The sequence below is a fragment of the Falco naumanni genome, chromosome 12 (assembly GCF_017639655.2).
Source record: "Falco naumanni isolate bFalNau1 chromosome 12, bFalNau1.pat, whole genome shotgun sequence".
Classification (NCBI taxonomy): domain Eukaryota; kingdom Metazoa; phylum Chordata; class Aves; order Falconiformes; family Falconidae; genus Falco; species Falco naumanni.
Window position 1 is genome coordinate 8,436,227 of NC_054065.1, and position 24,248 is coordinate 8,460,474.

General features: G+C 40.8%; 1 protein-coding gene across 2 annotated transcripts in view; it reads left to right on the forward strand.

The window, feature by feature from the left end:
• The window catches only part of MACROD2 (mono-ADP ribosylhydrolase 2), an 893,250-nt gene that overhangs the window by 573,092 nt on the left and 295,910 nt on the right, over positions 1 to 24,248 (forward strand). The gene's annotated exons all lie outside the window — the stretch shown is intronic.

Genomic DNA, 24,248 nt, shown 5'->3' on the forward strand with positions numbered 1-24,248 from the left:
TGTGCTATATTAGAAGCATGGTTTTATATGCGCACACACATATAAAACCTCCCATATTATATATCATTGTTAATATAATATGTAGTTATTTTATATAGCAATTTATATTATTTCATTAATAATGGGCAGTGTTATAGTGATAGACTAAGTCAGAGCAAGACTTACCGTGACTGTTTTCTTGCTAACATGATATGTAACATTTACGTGAAATAACAATTATATCATTAGCAATGATATATGATCAGCAGCTGTAACATGAAATAACAATTACATGATTAACAATTGTATAGAATTGTTATTTTATATATAGGAAACCTTCTGAAGGGGAGAGCAGTTTAGATTTAGAAGATGAAGGCTAGAAAAGAGAAATGTTTGATGTTTATGCTGAGTTAGTTGGAAAGCATCTAGTTACAGGTGAGGCTTTGCAATTAATATTCTCTTTGCTTGCTTAGTCTTTTTGTTATTGTTCTTTGTTATTTTTCTCATATTTGTCAAACACTTCTGAATTTTACTTGAAAACTTTTAAAATCCTCTTAACTTTTTAAGACAATATTTTATTTTCTGCTTCTTACTTAAAGTATTTGCTGGTAGAGCACAGAGAATATGGAGTTAGTTTCTCCACTACATGGATTTCATTGCATCCCCCCCCCCCTTACTTCTAAGGGACTTCCACAGTCTTTATTAGAAGAAGTCACAGCTAAGGTCTCCTGCAGAGAGACACACACCTCCTCTTCCTCCAATTCTTGCTTTTTCACTTTTTCACTAGAACAAAGGTGGAATATTTTACAAAAGGAACTTGAAAGCCTTAGTCATCATCTCTTACCCATTAGTGGTAGAAGGAATTGCTTGATGTGTTTTCAGTAAGCAGAGATTGAGAATGGAAAGGCTGATATGCAAACACATTAGTCAAAACTGCACTAAGAATACAGAACAAAACAGGTTTGTTACTCCCAGATACAATTTCAGACATGCTACTTTCAGCAAAGGGAGAGACTAGTCTACAGCAATCTGTTACAGCTAAAGACATGTGGGATTTCAACAGTCAATATCACAATTGCTCAAAATGTTACCCTGGTAATTACAAATTACAAATAAAAAAATTACAAGATGCCCAGTTTCTCTATGGATCAGCCAGGGAAATAGCATCTCTTTACTGAGGTTCCCTTTTCAAACAGTTCAGGCAAATCCCAGGCTCTAAACTGCAATTGTATACATTTTTAAGCCTTTGCTGGGCTCCTGTCCTAGGAGTTATTTTGGTAGCTTTTTAGCTGCCCGTTTTCTACCTTTACAGTTAACGACGAGCTGCAGCACACCAACCACAATAACAGCTGTCTTGCTTGTTAGTCATGTCCATCCTACACCCTTTGCAGACAGAAGGAATAGACACATCACTTCTTCATTTTGTGTAATGAGGGTTTTCTGTCGGTGTGTTCACCACCAGAGCCCCTTTGGCTGGTGCAGCTGCAGTCTGCAAGGGCTTTTTCAGAAGATCTCTGGTGTGCAGGTCTTGCTTCCAGGAAAATGACATGTAGGGTCTTTTTCTGGAGCCCCCTCTGTAATTAAATCAGCCCATGCTGATGATTGCGTTATTGGCCCGAATGAAGAAAATCCATCTTTTAGCATGTTGGTAGGGTAGCAGGAATGATTTCTTTGTCCTAAGTATGAACCAGAAAGAAAAATCTCATGAATTTTGGGCAGCGATGTACTGGTAAAAATAAGTCAGAGCAAGCTTTGGCATAACCATTTTCTTGCTAACATCCAAATGGTGATGACACAGCTGGTAAAGGAACGGTAACTCGTGTAGCTGTCTTCAGAGAAGGGACAACTTAGATTAAACTACCTAAAAATAGCTTCAAGAAGTAACCTACAAAAATAGGTTAATTAAATAGTGAATGGGCATTGGGAGAACAGACAGGGACTAATGTGATCATTAAGTTGACTATATGCTAAATTTATTCAGTAGCAGAATTCATTTTGTCCCCAAGGTTAAAAAATGATAATTCAGGAGTGCAGAGTGGTAGGTCAGCTGATGTGAGTCCCTGTCCCCCTCCACTCCCCAGCACAAAGTCTTTTTGGATAGTAACTGTATATATACTTCTTCTAATAATAGTACGTTGCACAATTATAATTTGTTGGGATTTTTGATCACTATGCTAATTTTAAAAGTGGATATATCTGTTAATATTGAAAGTTATGTCCTACAATGGTCAGATGACAAAGATGGGTCTGGTGAAGCCTGCTGTGCCTGTAACTCAAAACAATGGGAAAACAGTTTGGGAGGAATGTCAACATTTTGGAGGTAATCCCATTTTACCCTGTTCATTATTAGTTTTTTCTGAGGTATTTTGCTTCTAATGGTTGGAGCTGGAGGATGTTGATGGATATGAAGGCTATAAACTTTAGCTGCTGATAAGAGGTGTGATTTTTATGCCTGTCACTATATTTGAACCCATGAATAACTCATCAAATGAGGGAAATGCAGTACCGTCAAGCCTAGGCAGCCCAGCCTGGCTGAGATCAAAGGAAAGAGGAGAACAGCAGGAGAGAAATAATACTTTTGCCAATTTTTTTCTGAGCTTGTTTTTATTGGGATCTTCAGATTTTCACTGTGATCCAGGCAGCAGCACATCAGCTTCAGCTTTGCCATTATCACCTAGCCGTGGTGCACCTACCCTGCAACAGAAATGCTTATCATGATGCAATTGTGTAATGTTGCCACATCTAAAACTGAAGAACACATGTTACAAGAAGCCTCTTTTGCTGGACTTTCACCTGGCCAAAAGTCCTGCAGAAAGGAGTAGAAGGAATAACTGGAGTTTGGTGACTCTGGAGCACCGCTGTTTGGTGTTTTAGTTAAGGATCCAGCAAAGCCTGGGAGAATTGCTTAATGCCTCCCAGGAGCAGAGGGGGAAAGCTTCATAGTACGGGGCTTCATAACCAGGGAGGCAAAAGAGATCTTAATGTTGCAGAGATGATGTTCTCCCAAAAACTTGGTTTTCCTTTACTTAATATTGTTAAAGGGGGAGAAGTGCTATTTGCAAATGCAGGTGGTGACTGTGCTGGTGACAGACTTGGATGTGCTTGGTGAGAAGAGCTGGAAAAAAAGACCTTGTGCGTGTGACTGAAAGTGGAAATAGGCAGATGGGACATTGTGGCCATGGTGTTTACCAGAGTGGCATTGGGATTGTGTGGAGAACTTCTAATTTTCATCTCTCTGGCAGAAGCCATCACACTCCGTTGCTGTGTCACCTTTTAGTCCTTGGCCTGTGACTCTGGCAGTTTCTGTAGGGCAGAAGCCCCCATCTGCTATGGGGTGAGAGCCAAGGGCCAGCTCACCCTTCCAGCCTGGGCTGATTCTGCAGGCCTGGGGACTGTAGAGCTGAGAAGTTGCCTGGGGCCGTTTGTTTCTGCTTTGTTAGGGAAACAGGATTTTTACAGCAGGCCTTTTTTTCTGTAAGCTAACAAGATTATGTTAATGATGTACCTGATTCACGTTGCTGATTTATTACTTCATGAGAAACACTCTATGAAGCCTCAGTCCCGGGCTGCTCTGTGAGGGCGGACTGCTGAGAGCAAGGACTTGCTGAAAAAGCTGCTCATTTTGATACTTTCAAAATATATGAACTCAGAAAACTCTTCCGCAGGTAGAGCACGCAAAGCTGTTTCTGCACTCAGTGAAGTTTGATTAGCAGAGTACAGCTAATATGGGAAACTTTCAAAAGGATATTAGAGGTCTTCTCCAGAAAGAAACAGCGAAGGAGAAAACCTACAAACATTTGTTTGATAAAACATAATCCAGCTGTGGTAATTAGGTCCCAGTAGAATGAGTCCTGGCTTTTTTTTAACTGCTCTAACCAAAGGTTGATATACAGCAAGATGTCATTGATTCAAGGATGCAAATAGAAATGGAATATTTAATAAAGATCAGGGTAGGAAAAACAAAAGCAATTTAAATTTGCACGTGGGAGCATACCAAAATGCAAATTAATTATGAAATTTCTTGCCTTTATATTCTGCTAACAGCTGAGAAGATTTCTGCCCCCCCCCTTTTTTTTTTTTTTTATAACTAGCTAAATGCTTTTCTTTAATGCTCTGCAACCAGACATTGTCTGACCAAAAGTGTTTCTCACAGTGTGGGCTGCTTGTATTACACTCTTAATATAAGAAGGCAGATAACGTGGCTACCATTAATGAGCAGCTAATGGACCTCAAGTTTCACTACTGAAGAAACAGGAAAGTTATAGGGCTTCACAGACATTGTGGAATACGTGTCTGATAAACCAGTTTGCTGGAGTTTAAAATCACCAGAAATACCAGAATTCGAGCCCATGCCCCGCACAAGCTGCTGCTTGACAAGCAACAGGAGTGGGACATCTGGAAGTGGGACTTCACACCAGCAGAGAAGCATATTCTTGAGGAGGTAACATTGGTGAAGCATGTGTGTGTGCGGAGTTGAAATTCATGTTAAATTGTTAGAGAAAAGCTGTTGCTTTTAGAAGTTTAGTAGAGCGACTTGTTTCTTGTACTTTTTTCTCTCCACACTATTTGTGTTTCTCATGAGTTCAATTCTGCTCTGAAAATCACATTTTTTTGAAAATAGGTTTGAAGTAAACCTTTCAAAATTTTAAAGAAATAATGTATTTTGATAGCAGAAAATGGGAAAATGAGCTGTTGTGGGGAGGCAGCTGTGTAAAGGCGCGCTGAGTGGGATGAGCTGAGAGCCTGAACAGCGTTGCTGGCATCTGGAGGCTGCCTGCAGCCTGAGCATCTCAGCCTGTGCGCTACTGTCAGGTTTTGTGAGCCAGGTAGTGCTGGGTCAGTGCGCAGGCTGTGAGTCTGGAAACAAAACCTGAGGCTTGGCAAGAAGCATGTTTCCTCAGCATCGCCACTGTCAGTACATCAGCGCAGATTCCATTTCATCGCTGCTGGGAGCAGAGGAGCTGGCCAGACCAGCGATGGAGCAGTACGGTTGTGTGATACGCTGCAGGGTTACCTTCTAGGTCAGCCAACCTGAGGGACAGGTGTGTGCTCCTTCCAAACTTTGTTCTTCTGATCTAGCTCTAAAAGGCTGGATGTAAGGGGAGTTCATCGGTGATCAAAAGAAATACAGATTTCTCCCCAGCTGTAACAAATCTGTAGTAAAAAAAAAAAAAAAAAAAAAGAGATGAGTCAGGCAGCTCTGTGTCTAACTGATCCTGATGTGTTTTCACATGTGAATACCGCACGCTAGGAAATGAAGTTGCTCCTATTTCAATTGCGGTTTGTTGATACAGTAAATCTACTTGGGGGCTCTCGCTGCTGCAGTAAGGCTGCCACAGCCATGTGCTGAACAACCCTGTTCTGGCAGAAAATCATTCTGCTGGCTCAGTTTTGAAAGCCTTGTCATATTAGGTGTTATCTCTCTGCACCTCACTAATTTTATGCTGGATTAGAGCCTGTCTGCTATAGTATATCCTACTTAAAGCCAACATAAACTTTGTATACGGTGTTCTGGCTCCTTCACCTGAAATGCAGTCGTGAGTCCATCTGAATCCTGGTCAAGTTTTTGCTGCTGGTGGATGCAAACCTTAGCAAAGCCTTTCTAGTGAGTGTTGGGTGGCTGCATGTGTGGTGTGGGGAGCCAGGAAGGCCTGGGAAGCTGAGGCACACCCTTCAGAAGATGCCTAAAATGATATAGTACATGCTGATTACTTGATTTGTGCTTTATGAACTGAACGAGTTAGGGCTCAGCAGAAAGAAATGCAGAAAATCATAAAAGTAAAAAAAATATATTCAAGGCAAACTAAATTAATGCAAACCTATAAGTAACTTAATTCTGGGGTTTTGCAGTATTTTTTTTATAATATCTGCATTGGCAGCCTTAAGAAAGGTACAATATATTTTTTTAAAAACTATCTTTATCTGCAGGGTATTATTACATTAGTTCCCAGGATCTAAATGGTCTAATTTGTATGTCAGAGAGCTTGTCTTTCTAAAAATGTACATGAGGGAGATGGCTGAATAAAAATTGTTTTGTGTGCTGAAGGAAATACTATACTTTTCAAGCTTCAAATACATTTGTGTTTGGAAACAGTCTCGCTGACACTGGTTTCCCCTACTATCTTTAATGTCCTGGCATGCTTTTATAGCAAAGCCTGTTTATATGTAAATAGTTCCTTGATGGAGAAATCGGCTTAGTCAAGGATATGCAGCAACCTTCCTGGGGCTTGCAGGTTTTACAGGGCCAATAAAATCTCTTGTCATGATATGCTGCGGATAGGTTCATTTGAGTGGCATATTTGTAAGATTTCAATCTTCGGCAACGTTGACATAATTCCCCCCCTGCTCCCCTTCAATAAGGGACTACCTAAGGTAGTAGCTCACCAGGAAAATTGTTCGTGAGTTAGGGTAGGTTCAGCGAAGTCTGTTCCTGCAGTTTTGGTAGCACCCAGAATATGTTTTTCTTAAAATGTGCAGGATAATGACCTATTCAAGGACTATGTCTTGGGTCAGGCTCAGATTTTTATGTTTCTGGGTTGAAACAAGAGAAGCAATGTCTGCACTGAGCCACCTCTGCTGGAAGTACTTCAGGCTATAGAATTTGCATGCTATTTTTCTGTAGGGTTTCCAAATGCCTACCCAGTTTGGTGTGTTTATTATCCCATGGGGTTTTAACAAAACGTTAGCTGGCTTTCCTTAAATTTTGGTTGAATATAGAACAGCACTTAGGTGAAACTGATTTTCGTGTACTATGCATAATCCATTTTGACTGCATTTGTGTATCACCAGAAGTGAGATGACCAAAACATAACTTATCAAGGGTATGGCTCTGGTACATGCTCATTGTGACTTGCAAGTTCTTAAAAGTACAAAATACTATGGGTTGCAGAATTTCACAGTAATTAATGTTGTTTCACGAGCATGAAGATTTACGATAGTCGAAAAGGAAATGTGATGTACCTCCTAGTGAAGTTTGCACAAGGAAACAAGTAAAACTTGAAAAAAGTCATTTTTTCTCTTCTACACTTCTAATTGTATTGCTTTTTGGGAATTTTCTGAAAAGCTTTGAGTTGGGAATGGACCTTTTCATGCTTCCTACTCTTATTTGTCCTCACAGCTACATGTGCTGAGGTAAATGATTCTGCAGGAAGGACATGCTATTATTTTATGAAGTAGGTTTGCTACTTGTTTGTCCTTGGAATTTTTGCATTAACGTAAAATACTGATAAATTTATGGTTTATGGTGTCTGTGACTGTACCCAAATTCAGTCTGAAACTCTTTGATCCAGCAAGTGTTCTTAGGCTCATATCCTCATTGTCTTTCCCCTTCTACCCTCCATTATCATCCAGTTTTCCTTATTTGTACATAATGTTACAATTCCCAGATAAGGCTTTTCTGTAAATGGCAATCCATTACAGGTGTCCTGCAAGTGACCCTTGACTCTCCTGAACAATGGCACAGGCGTCTCCTGGAAACTGGGGGCTCAAGGCCCCCGAAGGAGTATTGTAACTGCGGGCATGGGCATAGAAGTGACTACAAATTGCCAGATCGCGTAGCGGTTTTCTGAGTCGCGTTAGGGAGTGGGCCATTTTTTGTTCCATATCATAATGCTACACTTATGGCTATACTTGTTCCAATACAGTAAAACATATTAGTGTCGATGGTAATTATGGGTGAGGTGGCAGCCAAAATCCTGAATTATATTGAAACGGGTTTAGCTTAATCTGTATATTTTAATGTTCTGCTTTTTAGTCCATAAAGAATTTATGGGTTGTCTTTACTGACCCCAGCAGCTGAAGAGACCAAATCAGTCACAGCTGATGCTTTTTTATTGCTGGTGTATTTAAGAGTGCTGTTTAAAGACCAGGAGCCCACTTGAAGAGGTAGTGTTAGCTGTCATGATTTGAAGTAGGCTCAGCATAACACCAGGTTATGTTTTCTCAAGTTTTTTAGATACTGATGTAAAAGGAAAAGGTTTTAAGGAATAATTTGAAGGCAATAAATGAGACAGTTTTGTGCCTCACTTGGGGTACTTTGGTAGCCAGCCGAATAACCCCAAATATACTCTATGTACAGCTTAAAACACAGAGCTTTGATGGAGCATTAATCAACGTGCCACTATTTTTCTGAATGGTTCTTACTGTCATAACATTTATAAAAGACAATCTTTTCTTCTTAAGAAGAAAAGCCAGAGACCTTTTACCAGAGCTCTCCACCCTGTAGCTTGCTCGATCCCGCAGCTGAAGGCAGGGCTGCTGTCACAGTGGTTGGGGTGCCAGGGAAGGCAATGGCTGATGTTGCTTGTGGTATATGGACTAAAAAAGGTCAGGGACCGCTGCCCAATAGCGTGTAGTGTTCGAGCTATTTCTCTCGTTTATTATTAGAACAGGTCAAAAATTGACTGAAATGTTACATGTATTGGCCTCCCTTTTTTCTGTTTGCTTCCGCTTGCACTTAGGATGGCTATTTTTGCCCAGGTCAGTCTGTCTGTCCTGGGCAGTGTGTGTGTGCCCCCCTGCGCTGAGCTAAGGATGGAAGTCTCGACTGTCTTGTCTGGCAGCCCCAGAGATAGTTTCCTGCTTTATTTCTGGCACCAACGAGGCTAGGAAGGCTTGTGCTGCAAAGGCAGCCTCCCTTTCGTTGCCAGGTATTGCTGAGAAAATAAGGAGTGTTGTCTATTGACAGTAGACCCCCCAAAAAAAGTCACAAGGCTGAGAAGTTGATAGCCTTTGGAAGTTATGGATTAAAAATCAATTAGCAGATAAGAAATAAATACAAAGAATAAAAAAGCCATTCTCTTGATGAAAGAAAGAGGTTAACAGTAGTATTAGGGGGAGCAGCGGCAGGACCAGTTTTGCTCCATATATTTAACAGTGTTTCCAGCAGTGCAGTAAAGAGGGCTATAATTTGCTGATGACTCAGAATGAGTGACATTATATATAAACTTCAAAGACTTTAGATAAAAATTACAGAATCCACAATAGAATAATGGAAATTACTAAAACATGGATGGCTTCTTAATTAGTTGTAACTCCTTGGGGAAGAATTTTCTGAAAGTGATTTTGGATGACTTCTTGAAAACAGTGTTGGCTGGAAAGGCAAATAAAATGCTCAGCTCTTAAGATGTGGCTAGGGATGATTTTTTATTTTTTTTTTTTTTTTTTTAGGGGTGTGTGATAATAATGTGAATAATGTGTATGTTGCTATCAGGCTGAACACTGAGTTACAAAAAAGATACAACAGTGCTAGTAAAGATCTGTCAAATATTTAAAATATTATGACAATTGGTTTATTCAATATGTTCATGAAAGATAAGTACAAATCATGTCTCTTCCTCCTGTTTGTTTTGTCATAAAGCAAGAGGGCACTAATAATGTAAGACATAGTATTTTACTTTTCCAATTCGGAGATCTGTTCACTGTGCAGGGATGAAATCCTCCTTAAAGCCTCCTACAGCAGCATGCTGGGAGGAAGCAATGAAGACCGGAGAGAGAAAATCTTCACAGGGAATGTGAGAAGACTTCTTTGTGGCTGGAGGCAAATCCAGCAAGGATAAGGAGGGTCCATAGTCCCTTTTATGGTTAGCATTGAATAGTATGATATACGTTCCTTGCTCATGTCACAGGGAAGGAAGAGCGCAATGCGCAGCAAACTCCCGTGCCTGCCAGGTAAGGGTTGCTCCAGAGGACATTCAAGGCAGAAAATGGGATGAAAGATTTGCCATCCAAACCCTGTGTCTCGGGCAGGGCAGGGCAGGCTCGTGGGCTGCTTCTAGGCTGTCTCTGGTTCTGACCTTTGCTGACCCTGGGAACCTTGGTGAAAGGACGAGGAGGCACTCACTGAGTAGGAAGAGCTTCTTGTCACGGGTGCGGTGAGCACTAGCTGGTGTCCAGCCGACGTGTGCCATTCTCCCCGGCTTCAGTGCCGCGCTGATGGCTCCCCTGAGCTGTGTATGCCCGAGGCAGCCGCTGGCTCCATCAGTGTCTGCTGCTTTAGTGGCTCTCCCAGTTATTTGACAGTTATTATTGTTCTGATGCAATTAGTTATTTTCACACATTTTAGCCTACAACAACGACCTGCTCTCGCCGGCTTGCCCGTAGTTTTCTCGATAGTTAGAAAGTTTGTTGAAGACTGTCTGAAGGGCCACGCTGGGTCAGACCAAACGTCTGTCCTGTGCGGTACCCTGCCTTTGCTTTGGGAAGAGCAGATGCTTAGTGAGGGGTGTAAGGACAGGGCAGGCATTTAATGGCAGTTGTCAGAACACTTTCCTAGCCCTGGCTTTTCATCTCTTAGGGACTTTATGATCCACAAATTTTATCTTCGTGCTTTAAATCCCTCATTGCCTTTTTCTAAGGTGGATTTGTAATATTGATTTTCAGCGCCCATAAACTTTTCTCTTTTGTGTGGCATCCACTCTGCTTTATGTGAAGTAGCATCTCCTTTGTTTGTTTTGAACTTGCAACATGCTGGTTTCATTTCACATCTATTTTTTTTTTTTTGTCCACCTGCAAGTTTGATTTGAAGGAACCTTAGTTCTTATTGTTGTAGTGCAATGTACTGTCACTGTGTGCCGTGCTATAAGCACGGGTTTATTGTGGTGGTTACTTCATTGTAGGGTTTTGCTGATGAGTAAAGGGGACAATGCATACACTTTAGCCGAAGAGGTTTTTTTTTTTTTGTTGTGCGTGGTTTTTTTGTTTTTAACTCAAGCTGTTTGGTTTTTTTTAATATAGAATTAGTGTCTTGATAATCTGTTAAGTTTAATGTAGTGTTACTTAGTGCTATATTGTACATGATTTAGCATGTTAATTCAAGTCTACAATGTGATTATTATCCAAATATATTTCTTCTCTCACAACTGGGTAAGTCTTGACTATAATAGCAATATTGGAATATTACTTTATTCTTGAACTGATGGTTAATAATGTCAGCTTTTAGGGAAATCGACACTTTGTGGATGTGTCTCCATCTACTGGAAAAATATTCAAAAGGACCTATGCATTTTGCCCATACATAATATCCTCTTTGCTAGCTAATGTGGCAACAATTCAGAAAACATGGGTGGTAGATCTGTCAGATGTGGGTGGTGGGTGAATGAGTCCCCGGTGGGGAGAGTAGGGTTTGAGGGGAGAGAGGCAGAGGGGGACAGAAAGGAACAGAGAGACACTCTTTCCAAAATAAATCGTGCAAAAGGTCAGAGGAAGTGTGGCAATGCCTATACAAATAACAATCAAATCCCTTAACTGGTTAAAGGAACATTTAAAGGACTGGCAAAACAGATGGTGCGTAAGTTAAAACTGTACAGGAGCAACTTACCTTCTGTGGCAATTTCAGAAAGACAGTTATTTCCGTGGCTGTTACTCTATCATTCAATCACAACATGCAATTACTATAGCAAACCTTCTGTCATATTGCACACGTTTTCACACTTGTCAGAGGAAAAGTCATAGATTAAACAATATGGTTTTAAGTACTGTTTAGTTATGAATTTTGTAACTGTATTTTAATGCAAGACAGAAGTGTTCTGCTGAAGCAGATCTCAAAAGAACAAGAACCAGGGGAATATGCTCAGGAAGAAAAACAAGTGTCGTTGGCCGTACAGATCCCATTAGCACAAATGGAAATTTCTCTGTGTTAATGCCTTCGTATCAGTCTGAAAACACAAGCTATCAGAGCCCCGTTTTGGAGTCACTGCGTGTGCAGAACTCTTGTTGAAATCAATGGGAGCTTGGAGAAAAGACAGAAAGAAGAACCGGGGCCTTAATACTAACATTTCCCTTTCTCTTTTATACAGCCCTTACTGTAGCGCGTGGTACACAACTATTCACTTATTTCTTAATTCTCTTCAAAGTATTTGAAAACAAGAAATTTTAAAACCAGTTTCTTAAATCTTTACCATCCACAGAGACAAGTTCTTAATTTCTTTCTTTTTCCTCGCTGCTTTGGGACACTTTTGTGGGGGTTTTGGGGGGAGGTTGGGGTTGGGTTTTTTTGCCTCTGTGTGCAGTATTTGTTCTCCACAACTGGTATCTATTTGGCATACGAAGCTGTTTAGATGTATATATGCTGCTTTTGTCTGTCACGCTAAATGGTTTCCATGAATGGTGAAGTATTAGTAATGCAAGCGGTAGTTCCTTTATAACGTTTCTTGAATAATAATGTGTCTCTGGTTTAGACCTTTTCATGTCTGTCTTTCCTTTAAGAAAAAAATTCAAAGCAACAGCACAAGGATCTCAATATGCTTTCTTTAAAAAAATGAAAAGGGCATCTAGGGGCAACTCAACGAGAGAAGACAGGGAAATCAAAGTGATAGCTATATTTTTCTGTTCCCTTTTCATTACTCTGTGCAGTTTGCTTCATTTGGGAAATATGTATTTAAAAAGCAAGAAATCTTTATGCCTTTTCTCTGGTTTTGCCATTTCTGCAATTTAAAAAATATGCATAACAGTTATTTCCATGCAAAACATTTGAAAATAAGAAGATTTTGACAAGGCATTAAGTGTTATTTGAATCCAGTTCAAAAATCTGTCTGGATCATTATCTTGAACAGGAGGAAGTAGAAAATGAAAGTCACACTTCCATTTAAAATTGTTAACCTTGTATTTTTGCAGCAGCATCTATCAAGAGAAAGAATAAATGTCTGTAAGAGAATGAAAGCTGGAAGAACTTAGATAAAATACACATATTTACTCAGGTTTTGGGTTATTTGTGTTTGGGGTTTTTTTTGTGGTTTGATTTTTGTTTGGGTTTTTTGTTTTCTTGGTTGTTTTTTTTTGGGGGGGGGGGTGTTCACTTTTTCCATGCGTGTGATGGCCTTTCTTGCATTGACATTGAAGTTTATTGGGACCTATCCTGACATGTTTATTGTTATGCAGATTCATTCAACTTGGTAGGAACACTGTTGGGGTTACTCAGAATGAGGAAAGCCTGGATTGGCCTTTCTTCAGGACTCCTAGTTTTCTGCATACACTGTTAAACACATTGCCAGTGTTTTTTTCCAAAACCTTCTTTCAGACAGCGTGTTGTTTTCAGTTTCCTGAACCAATCTCATGGTACCAGAAATGAGGTGTCCAGAGTTGTTGACCCGTTTCTGGCAATAATGGTGCAGTCTAACTTGTTTATGTCATTCAACAACACTTTTAAAGCAGAAAAACAGTGGGAATAAGATTTGGATTGCAGTTGAAGCTGAGGATTTCCTGCTGCCTGCAATGGCTCTGAATCAAGCCACAGATGGTGATGAGGTGCCTGTAGCTGCTGCTCTCCTTGCACAGGCACTTCAGCAATGCTGAAAGCAAGGCAGGGCCTTAGGAAAAATCATAAAGTGGATCTGAAAGCAGATGTGCCACAGCTGTAAGGGAAGTGATAATGGAAGCAGTGAATTCAGAACAGAGCGGATGGCAGCAATCTGTCATTGGAGGGGTGTGTGTGTGTAAGAATGGAAAGGAAAAAGCTATAGAGTGGGGTGACAGCAGAGAATAAATAGGGAAGGGAAAAATACTGCATTGAGGGGACTCACGATAGCCATAGAAACATCTGTAGAGTCTGTGTCTGGGAACAGTAGAAAATAAGGTAAAAAATACAAATAACCTCCTTGGTCTTTAAAGAGTCTCTAGTCGTCTTTATCGTGATTTATGTTACCAGACCTCCTCAACAGAATTACAGTCACATAATCCACAACTGCTGTTATTTATTCTGGATAAAGAAGGCAATTTTGACTGTGATCTCCCTTGACATTTCCCAAGGTCTACTCCTGTCTCATACCTTTCATCATCATGTAGTTCTTCAAGGCGGCTCTCTTACCTCTCTCAAAAAGAAACATGCATTTCAGTTGCTCACCCTGGACGAGAGTGACACAGACGTTACAGGTTAGGGGAGATCAATTGCATAGCCCTGCTCCTCTTCACCTGGGAGGATCTTTGATGTGTTGACAAGGTTGGAATCCAAATGAGACATTAACCCACTGTATCGCAGTGGCTAAGATGGCAGGAAGGAAATAAAACAGCATTTTACTCAATAAGGTATCCTCCCTCTTTCATTTTACAATCTGTGTCAATGGCAGCTGGAACTATTAGACCTGCATTAAAATTACATATTACTTATATAAATGGGAGCTATAAATATCACAAATAGTAAAACTAAAATTGCACCGAGGTTCAGGAGACAGTATGTCTAAAACCTACAAAATTAAGGACATTTAGAGGAAAGCCTCAATATCCATCTGCCCTTAATTTACCTCATTATTCTTTGTTGTCAGAGAATGATCTCAGTACTACCTTAATGTCATTTAATGAGTTTTTTCTTGCAAGGTTGGCTCAGATCTGAATCAGACCACGGTGAAGGTGCAGCAGTATTTCCTTGGGTATGTTGGTTTAGATGAAGCAGTAAGGACAGGCTATAACCTAGTGTTAAGGATGAAGCAGTTACTGTCATTGTCACTGCAGTCGGTAAATGCTTTTGTCACTGAGTACCTCCTTTAAAATATTTTTACATTAATATAATCTTGTGAGTTCTTATTCCTTTTTCTTTTCATTTGAAAATGTTATAAATGTAGAGCTAGTATTGATCTGTAGATGTGGTGCAATATTGATTTGGATCGGGGCCGTACACACTAAATTTGAGCTCGTTAAGAATGTATTAGTAAGTGTTACAACCTGTACACTGGAAATGCTGATGCTGCGTTAGGTACGTTCACTCCTACCAGCCTGCACAAGCTCAAGCCAGGCTTGCAAAGACTGCGTCTTCTGAGTGCCGTGTATGTTCCCCTATGGTGGAAATCACCCTGGGCTACTAGGAGCCTGCGCTAGGGCCAGCAGATCTGGTTTTCATAGCTGTGCTCCTGGGAATGAGACCAGCACAAGACAGAGGATGCTGGGTAGTTGTTAATTAGCCCTTTTGAGAAAGACAGTATATTTGCTGGCTGGGAGGTGCTTGCTCAGTGCTGGTGTGCAAGTTTTTCTGTCTGAGGCAGGATTGTGCCAGAGAGACCTTCTCCTGGACTGTTTAAGCTCTCCTTTGCCATCCCACCCATGAGGCTGACTACCATACAGGATGATGTCATGAAGCTGGAGAAGTCTGGCCCATCATTTTTCATTAGAAGTAATTTTATATTGAATCAATGGAAAGAATATTCCTGTGGTTAGGACTCAAGAGAAAGAGAGTTCCTGAATATGCTTTCTGGCAAACACATATGATTTCCTGTGCTCAGGGAGAGATTTGTTTCACCTAAATTTAACCTAGGTATCTAGCTTCACTCTGTAGTCAGCAGTTCCCCAGAAGAGCCATTCATTTGACCTGATACAGCTGAATGACCCTTGTTATTAACTGTAGAGAGTCCTTAGACCAGAACTCCGGCCTTGAAATGGCTTAACTGAGATGAAGCTGGATTCTAGCTTTCCTCTTAGTGAGACACACTTAAGATGAGCTCAGTAGATCTTGCAGGATCTTGTCAGTAGAAACATGCTGGTGGGGGTGAGATGCCAAAACACTGCTGTGAAGATGGTCTCTCAGACCAGAAATGGAATCCCTTAATACAACAGGGTTTATTGGAGGTAGTAAGACTAAACAGTATTATTAGTTTTCTGAAAATAGTGATATCCTTCATTAAGGACTGTATCTGTGTTGTTCTTGTGAAGGAAGTTGCATGTTCAAGCTCTTCTTCATAAAATATTTAAACACTGATAGTTCAGGCACTCCAGAGGCAAACTTTGCAACTGCTGCATGCTCTGCAGTGCTGAGAGGCTGATGCAGTACGGGGTGGGTAGGTGAATGTCCCCTTCTCTTTTTGAAAAAGGCAAGGGGATTTTTGATTTCTTTGGCATGAAAGAAACTCAGAACTGTTCTCTACCGGGGCTAAAAGTGCATCACAGGTGTGGTTCAAAATCAGTTTGTCATTCATTTCCAGACTGTTTTGGCATGGGTTGGTATAGAAAGAAAAAAATCATTAAATCTGTTCTGAGTTCTCATTTGACGTTTTATTCTTTCCTCCTCATCATCTGCACTTTTATGCTTTAATTGGTGTTTCAGCTGTAATGGCTTCTGAATATCCTAGGCAGATTACTCTTTTATAAACTCAATTATTATTTTCTGTCTGTATTTTTTTTGCTGTGTGAAAAAGAGAGTGAAAACTGGCTGAGCTGATGGGATTAAAGGGTTGTGGAGAGTGGCTCAGGGTCCAGCTGGAGGTCAGTTCAGTGTATACCCCAGGGGCTGATAGTGGAGCTGATACTATTTAAGATCTTCTTTAGTGACTTAGATGATGGGGCAGAAAGGACCCCAGGGAGTTTTCAGGCAATACAAAGCTGGGAGGAGTGACTGATAAACCAGATGGTTGTGCTGTCTGATAAACCAGACAAATTGGGCAGAGGGGACCTCATGAAGTTCAGCAGAGGGAAATGCAAAGTCCTGCCCCTGGCATGGAATAGCCCCCTGCACTAGTATATGCTGAGGGGCAACCAGATGGAAAACAGCTCTGCAGAGGCAGCCGTGGGGGTCCCAGTGGGCGGCAAGCTGACCATGAGCCAGCAACGCATCCCTGAGGCAAAGAAAGCCACCAGCCTCCTGGGCTGTGTTAGGAAGACTGTTGCCAGCAGATCAAGGCAGGTGATCCTTTCCCTCTACTCAGCTTTGGGCTCCCCAGTACGAGACACACGGATATATGGGACCAACTCCAGCGAAGGTCCACAAAGATGATCAAGAGCTTGGACTGTATTTCACAGAAAAAGGTGCCGAGAGACTGTTCAGCCTGAGGAAGAGAAGGCTTAGCAGCAAGATGTTACCAATGTGTGTAAATGCCTGATGGATGAAAGTAAAGATAAGCACATCTTCTCTGCGGTGCCCATTGAATGTACAAGAGGCAGTGGGTACAAACTGAAATACAGAAAATCCCATTTAAACATAAGAAATCACTTATTTACTCTGAGGTTAGTCAAACAGCAGAACAGGTTGTCCACGGAGGTTGTGAAGTCTCCATCCTTGAAGATACTCTAACCTGAGTGGCCATGGTCCTGGGTGACCAGCTTTAGGTGGCCCTGCTTTGAGCAGGTGGGTTAGACCAGGCAATCTCTAGAGGTGCTTTCCAACCTCTGCTATTCTGCAGCTGTTTGAAACTTACAATTTAATTTCTGGGAATTTCTAAATATGAATAGTTTAATGATTTTTTTTAAACGTGTACCAAACCACTAGTCCATAGTTGCCCTATAAGTTTTTCATTCTAACTACAAATGTGCAAAGAGTTTAGAAAAAAAACAACAGACAACTCCCATGCCACAACTGAGTTTGTACTTAGGGAAATCAAATTATTTGACCAACTTTCAGTCTAGGTCTTCATCCATGCAGTTAATTGAGCTATTACTTTTAATTAATGAAAGATAATAGATTTGAAAATTTAAAAATAAATATTTGGTGAGATTCCTCAAGTAGTGAATCTTCTGAAGTTAATTCCACACTACAGTGCTCTGCTGTTTTGCATAGTTCATTGTAGCAGCTGGTTTCAATGTCTTCACAAATCTATTTTAAACTCATATGAAGTTAGAACACACAGCTGCTAAAAATATTTGTAAATAAAAAAATAAATTTGCCAAAACCAAGAAAATTGTAAATCTTGGTAGGGATTCCTCGGTATTTTTTTCCCACGTACTCATTGTTGAATAAAAGTTCTTTAGTTGTAGTTGAAGTTTTTAGTTATTTCAGTAAAAACTAAGCAGAATCATCACGCATTGTGTGAGGCAAGACCCACAATTTGACAATGAGAACATTGCCGCTTTTGTGGCAAAGAGGTCATCACAGGAAAAGAATCCCCTGCAGCCCCTTGATCTATTTAGTTTGGTTAACAGGAAATATTAAAGATATTCTTTTGGCCTTGAACCTCTCAGGTGGTCTCTTTCAGTAACTGCCCTTTCATATAAATAAACAGACTTTATGAAAAACTGCAGTCTTTGTGGTAAATACTTATCTGGAGCAGTCCTTTAAGTGTGACCAGCAGGGAAACTTGGGGAGATCCTCTGGCAAACTGATGTGCATTTGGTTTGGATTTCTGTCTTTTCCAAGTTATGATGTTCTCTATGCACTTGTTGCAAAACATTTTTACTAAGTAGGTGTCCTTTAGTCAGCTTTCAGTAGATTTGCGACAGATCCCCTCTCTCAATGATCATTTGCCACCTTGCTGTTAGGGGTTTTTTTTATTATTATTTTCAATTTAATTACTGCTGTGTGTAATTTTCTAAACACATGGTCCTTTGATTGTGCAGTATTAATTTACATTTTGGTAAATGAAGGTCCATAGAAAAGTTTTGAGCCACAATACTGAAAGGATGTTTCATGTTAGGTCTGAATCTGGACTGCAGCTGTAGTTGCTTGACCAGCCTTTTGTCAGCTATCAACACCCTTTGGGAACGCATCACATGGCTGGCATGTGAACTTTCAGGCATGTAAAAGAGCTGGACACTGAAGTTTCTACCAGTAAATTACCCCCAACTTTTTTGGGCACTTGTGTGCCCAATGTTCCTGACTGTGCTGAAGAGCTGAATGTTGTAGCTCATGAACCTGCCCATGTGGGAATGAGGAAGCTTGTATGAATGTCTGAAGGTTTGTGTGTGATCTTCTGTATTCAAGAGACTGATTTTTGAAGCAATAATTACTTTTGTATTCTTTAAAGACAGATTAATAAGCATGCTAATATGGTCTATAATGAAAACTGAGTTTAACCATTCTCATATTCAGTTCTTCCTTTTTATTTTTTTCCTCTTCATTTTCAGTATAGGAAAGTGCATTAGAGTTTTCTATGAGTAAGTTTTCTTTGAATTGTATTTACTTGCAAAATTTGTTGTTCATTAAATTACAGTTCAGAATGATGACGTTTAAAATTTATGGCAGGAGATTGACTAGGGAATAACCTAAGTTTTTATTTTATTTTTCTTCCAAATAGTAGTATAAGGATTTTTAAAAGGCAACAGGATAGTATTATAGCTAGTGGTTTATGAAATGTTTTGGTTTATAAGTTTGATCTAGTAAAAGTAGCAAAGGTTGACTCTGATGTTACTGTTATCTTAAAAATGTGCATACCCTGTGAATGTTTTGTGCAGCTTAAGAGCTAAAATAGGTCCTGAAGTTTTATAGGTTTATTGTGCTTTTTGGAATTAGGGGGTTTTATAGAGCATGTTATTTTGAAAAGCATCTAAGGCACTCAAATTTTTTTAGGAGCTTTGGCTGGCCAACAGGAATATCAGTGTAGCAGATACTGAAGTTTGTTGACAAACGCTGAAAAATAGTGCTATAACTGGGTTCAGACTGTTCAGGCTCACAGAAATTAAGTTAGGGTGGATTAATGGTCATGGCAAGGGGAAAGAAACAGTCATTTGCTGGCTCTCCTGGTGCTAACTCACGCTGCTCGACACCAGACGTAGGGATGGCTAGTTAAGCGTGCTTACAGCCCTCTCGCTGACCCTGGGCTCTACAGACCACCCCCCTGCTATCTGTGGGCACAGATGGTGCTGTCTGCGGTCGCATACCGCAGGTCAGTGTCTGCACAACGGGAGGGGATTTAATCTAAAGCAGGTATGGGAGCGCTGGTGTTGATGCTGTACCGAAATGCTTGGGGAGCGGTACCGTTGTGCACACCTCGTGTTGGGGGGGGCTGTACCAGCTGCCCGGGTGGGTGCTGCCAGGGTGGGCATGGATGAGTTTGAAGGGTTTCTAGTTTTGAAACCTTCTGCTTGTACATTGAAAATAATGGTGACAATGGGTCTGGAGCATGTGCAACTGATGGCTAAATATAATTTTCTGCCACTAAAAGAACTGCAAGGGTTTCTGGAAGTTCATCCAGGACCATGCCTTCTCTGCTGTTTCATATTCCAGCTTGACAACCGTAATTCATCTCCAAACATCAGCAATACCTAGGGGGAGTAAGGACTAAAAAATGCACGTGACCAGCTAAACAAGGGAAATGGAAAAATGCCTGATGTCAGATGACACCAAGGTCTCTCCCATCTTCCCATTTCCTGGGGTCTTCTATGTTCCCTGCCATTGCAGTGCCTTGACCATGTGGTCCAAGTATTAAATATACACCACTGTATTCCCCACCACAGCTCTTCACCACCCGCTAGATTCAAATCATAAAATCTTTTCACGAAAATAAATTGTTCATTATTCAAACAACTGATACCATTTAAATTAGCTTGCTTTCTGGTTTAGCTGATACTTAGCTTTCACAGTGCTGTGCCGCAGTCTTGATAACAGCACTTCATGATGCCACGATGTATGTGCCACAGCTTTTTGGTGCTGCATGTTAAAAGATATCATAGCATGCTATCGAAACGCTTTTTTTCCCTGGCAGAAAGTGGAGGCTTTAGGCAATAAATACTTACTTTTTTCTTCTTTTTTAAGGTGGACACGACAAGCCATAGAGGTAGTAAAGTGCCAAGGAAACCAGAACATTATTAATCCGTGATGTTCTACAAAGTTATTACATATATATATTTACGTTACAGTGAGCTTTTTGAAAACACACATGGGAACTTGAGGTGTGAAAAGTCCCATATTATACTCTACACAGCAGATCTCGTTCTAGCATAGGCAGCCTTACCTTGTAACCCTCTGCTTTACCTTTGCAGAGTCCCCCTGGCATTCATCCTCGTGAATCACAGCAGAGCAGCGTTGTCAGGGCTGCTCTTAAGCAAGCAATTTTCTCTCTGCCCACTCACTTGCCACTTCAGTTCACAAGGCAATCACCAGCTGTAAGACAAACAATCTAGCAAAGGTGCTCACTGTACTACTTTTTAAAAGAGAATGCCTGCTGCAGAGGAACTCATTTTAGTGTAATATTTTGATACAAATGAAGGAAGCTGAAAAACAAAAACTTGAGCCCAACTTTAAAAAGAATAAACTGAGGCACTATAAGATAGCATAGTTTGGAGGAGTTTTGGGTCAGGTCCTCTGAGTGGCAGGAGTGGGGCATTCTCCTACTGAAGTAGGAGTTCAGGTGTGTTCCTGAGGGGATGTTTGTTACCTTGAACTTGCTGGAGAAGCTTTTGGTGATGTTTTGTGTGTAACACATTTAACTGCCTTCAACCCAGAGATATTAGGAAATATTGACTTTGAACCATTAGTTAAAAATTTCTGCTTATGATTTCAGTAGAATCAAAGACTATTTAGAAAGCTTGTGAGTTCTTTATGAAGGTTCAGTAATGCCAGTTGCATGAAGGAATGGCTCTCAAGTATCAGTATTAGCTAGTCTGCTTCATGAGGTGATGCAGTGAAATCAGAGAAAGCTCAATTTGTGTTTGATATTATTTTTGTCTGCTGTGTTATGTGCTGGAACAAAAGTGCTTACCTCGTATGTGGCTTGGTCGTGGCAGAAGTGGCACTGGGATGCCGGTGCAGAATGCTGAGCACTTAATTTGAAGAAAGTCCTTGCTCTGTGGAAGCAATTATTAGGACAGCAGTAGGAGGCATCTGGTCATGTAGACATAGCAATTGTATTTTTCTAATGTATAACAGTTAATACATTTCAGCTCAGCGTGAACTAGAAACCCTTGTTGTAGACAAGCCCTTAAGTATTTAAATACCCAGGTCCCTCCTATTACAATGTCTTAGAGTCCAGCTTGGCCTCTGCATGGTGACCATCGTAAATTTGCCTTATGAAACTGCATTACATTTCATCCTAATTAACACTGCTCTGCTGTAGCCTTAGTAAAGAACGATTAGCTTAAAAAGTACTAGAGGCTGAGTGCCCACATCCTTTCCTACAGGAATTAAATCCATTTCAGTTTTACAGTATTCACACAGCTGATTCAATTTGGCCTTTTTATCTAGATGACGGCAACAGCATAGTAGTAGGAAGATCTCGCTGGTATTAGCTGTGTCTTATTCCAGAGTTGTACCTGTTTTGAGTGCTGTCAGGGTAACATTTCTTACTAGCTCCAAAGTAAATCAAACATGCTAATTCGGTAGCAAAGAAATTAAAAGTTAGTCAATAAATAGCAGTTACCAGCAACAAATGAAGATGAGAAATGCTATATTGTGGAAATAGGAATGAATGTTTGCTACTGTGAAAGTGATCTTTTTTTTATTGAAATCAAATATAGGATTAAGGTATTATTACGCACAGAAAAGGTTAGAAACCTTAACATCTTTTGTCCATAAGCCAAATATTGTATTATGTTGATATCCATGCTGCGAGTGCCCCATTACTGCTCTGCCAGTAATTTCAACCTGGCATCCAGACTAAATTGTCTCCCTAGGAGCCAAGAGGAAACACAGTTGATATGTGATCTCGGGTATGGGCCTTTCTTGAATGAATAAAAGCACTGTCACATTTTACAAAATTACATCTGCTGGTTATGTGCTGTGATCATCTCTGAATGAGGGAGAGGGCAGAGCTCATCCAAGTTATGTCACAGACCAGTATTCGGAAGAAGCTTGATGGGATTTTACACACTCTTGTAGCTCCATTCAGATATGTTTCAGCTGCATGACAGAAAGTGAAAGCAAGGTGATGATTATGATGTGTCTACATAGTAATTTTAAAGTAGGTATTAAGAAACACGCACAACACACACATTGCTAGCTAAAGCTTGCAAAACAGCCTCAGAGCAGTGTTTTCTGTGAATGGAGATGAACAAATGCAGTGAGCTATGGTCTGTCCTGCAGTGCTGCGAATGCAGTTGTCTTATCTCTTCTCGAGGCAAAGCTGAAAAGGAAGCTGGGTCCCCTGGAAGGTGCAGCCTTCCCTTCAGGCGCTTGGCTCCAGGGCCAATAAACACAGCTGTGGGGTGAGATCTTGGGAGTGTGTGCTGAGCCCATCCCACAGTGCGGCAGCCAGGCTGGTAAATCCCTTCGGGATCACCATCGGGGCTTTGCTTGGTGCAGGTGACAAATGTGCAGTGGTGTGGGGGGAGCTGGTGCCCAGTGCTCTTTTGCTGCCCAGGGTCTGCAGAGCTGCCCCAGCCCATGGTCCCCCAGGTGGGTGGCTTTGCTATATGCATGGGGATCTGAAGGCATCAGCTGCTTCCTATAGGCACCATCTGTGGTGTGGCCCAAGGAGCTGGGGGACTGGTGGGATTTCAGAAGTGCTGCAGGACATTTTCCCCTTGTCCAGAGTTTTGGGGACAGTAAGGGAAGGAACCTTGAATGGTGTTACTCATTCCCTGTAGTAAATAAAAGTATCTAAATCATATACTGTTACTCAAGTTCTGGGACAGAATGGAAAACAAAACACTTGTTTGGAGCAATTATCTCCTAATATGTGAAACTTCAACAGTGGTGAATTTTAAAACCTGTTGCTAAACTAGACAAAATCATCCTTTATGCCTCTCTTATTGCTGTAGCATCTGTTGCCACCTCAGCCTGAGCTCTGCAACTGTGTGTGTTGGTTTTTTTTTTCCTATTGCAGTCCTTGTTTCCTTAAAGAGCTGGTTTGTTGTGATTTATTGGGTACAAACTACAAAGCTAAGTATTTTTCAGGATGTAAGTTGTAGTGGTTGAGAAGGAATGAGACTATAATTTTCCCCCACTTTATTTTACTTAAGTATTTTCAGAGGGGCAGGGAGGATGTATTCTTTCCATTAGACCTCTCCTTTCTTAATCACCGTTCCCTAATTAATTCCCTGGTTAAATATAAAGCAAGCATTAGCTTTGAATAATGTTTTCCTGTGTGATTAAGTAAAGAAGAATTCCTTTCTTTTGTATGATGACTCATCGCCGGGGGATCTGGAGGGAGCCAGAGGGTGGATATTTGAGACTTTGGTCCCAGGTGCTCTTGTACCTTTGAGCTGTTTGCTGTCAGTCCAGAGGTGGGAGGCAAAGGTGATATCACATATCAACTGCACATAAAGAAAATTGTCTTTCTTGTGAAACCACGGCTTTGGTTTCTCCTGGTGGAAAACTGACTCTAGCTCACAGAAATGCAAATCTGTAGACAACACATACAGCTAGGAAAAATGTAAATTGTCTTTCTTGCTGGTACGGTATCTCTAACCATCTCTTGTTGCATGATACATTTATTTCGGTGTTCAAGCTGGCCCAAAAATGTACCCTTTTCACCCAGCTTTTCTAGGTCCTCTTCCCCACACCAGTTTGCAAGCCTTTAACTTGTACCGGTACAGCTGTGTTGGGTCACACTATAAACCACATATTTGAAAAACATGAGTTTAAAAGTGAAAACCTCTGAAATAGAAAAGGAGGTTACACTGAACAAGGGCATGGCAAAGGGGCAGGGCAGGTTTTAAGCTGGCCAGACTTACTTTACTACTGAAGAAATATTGTCTAACTCTGC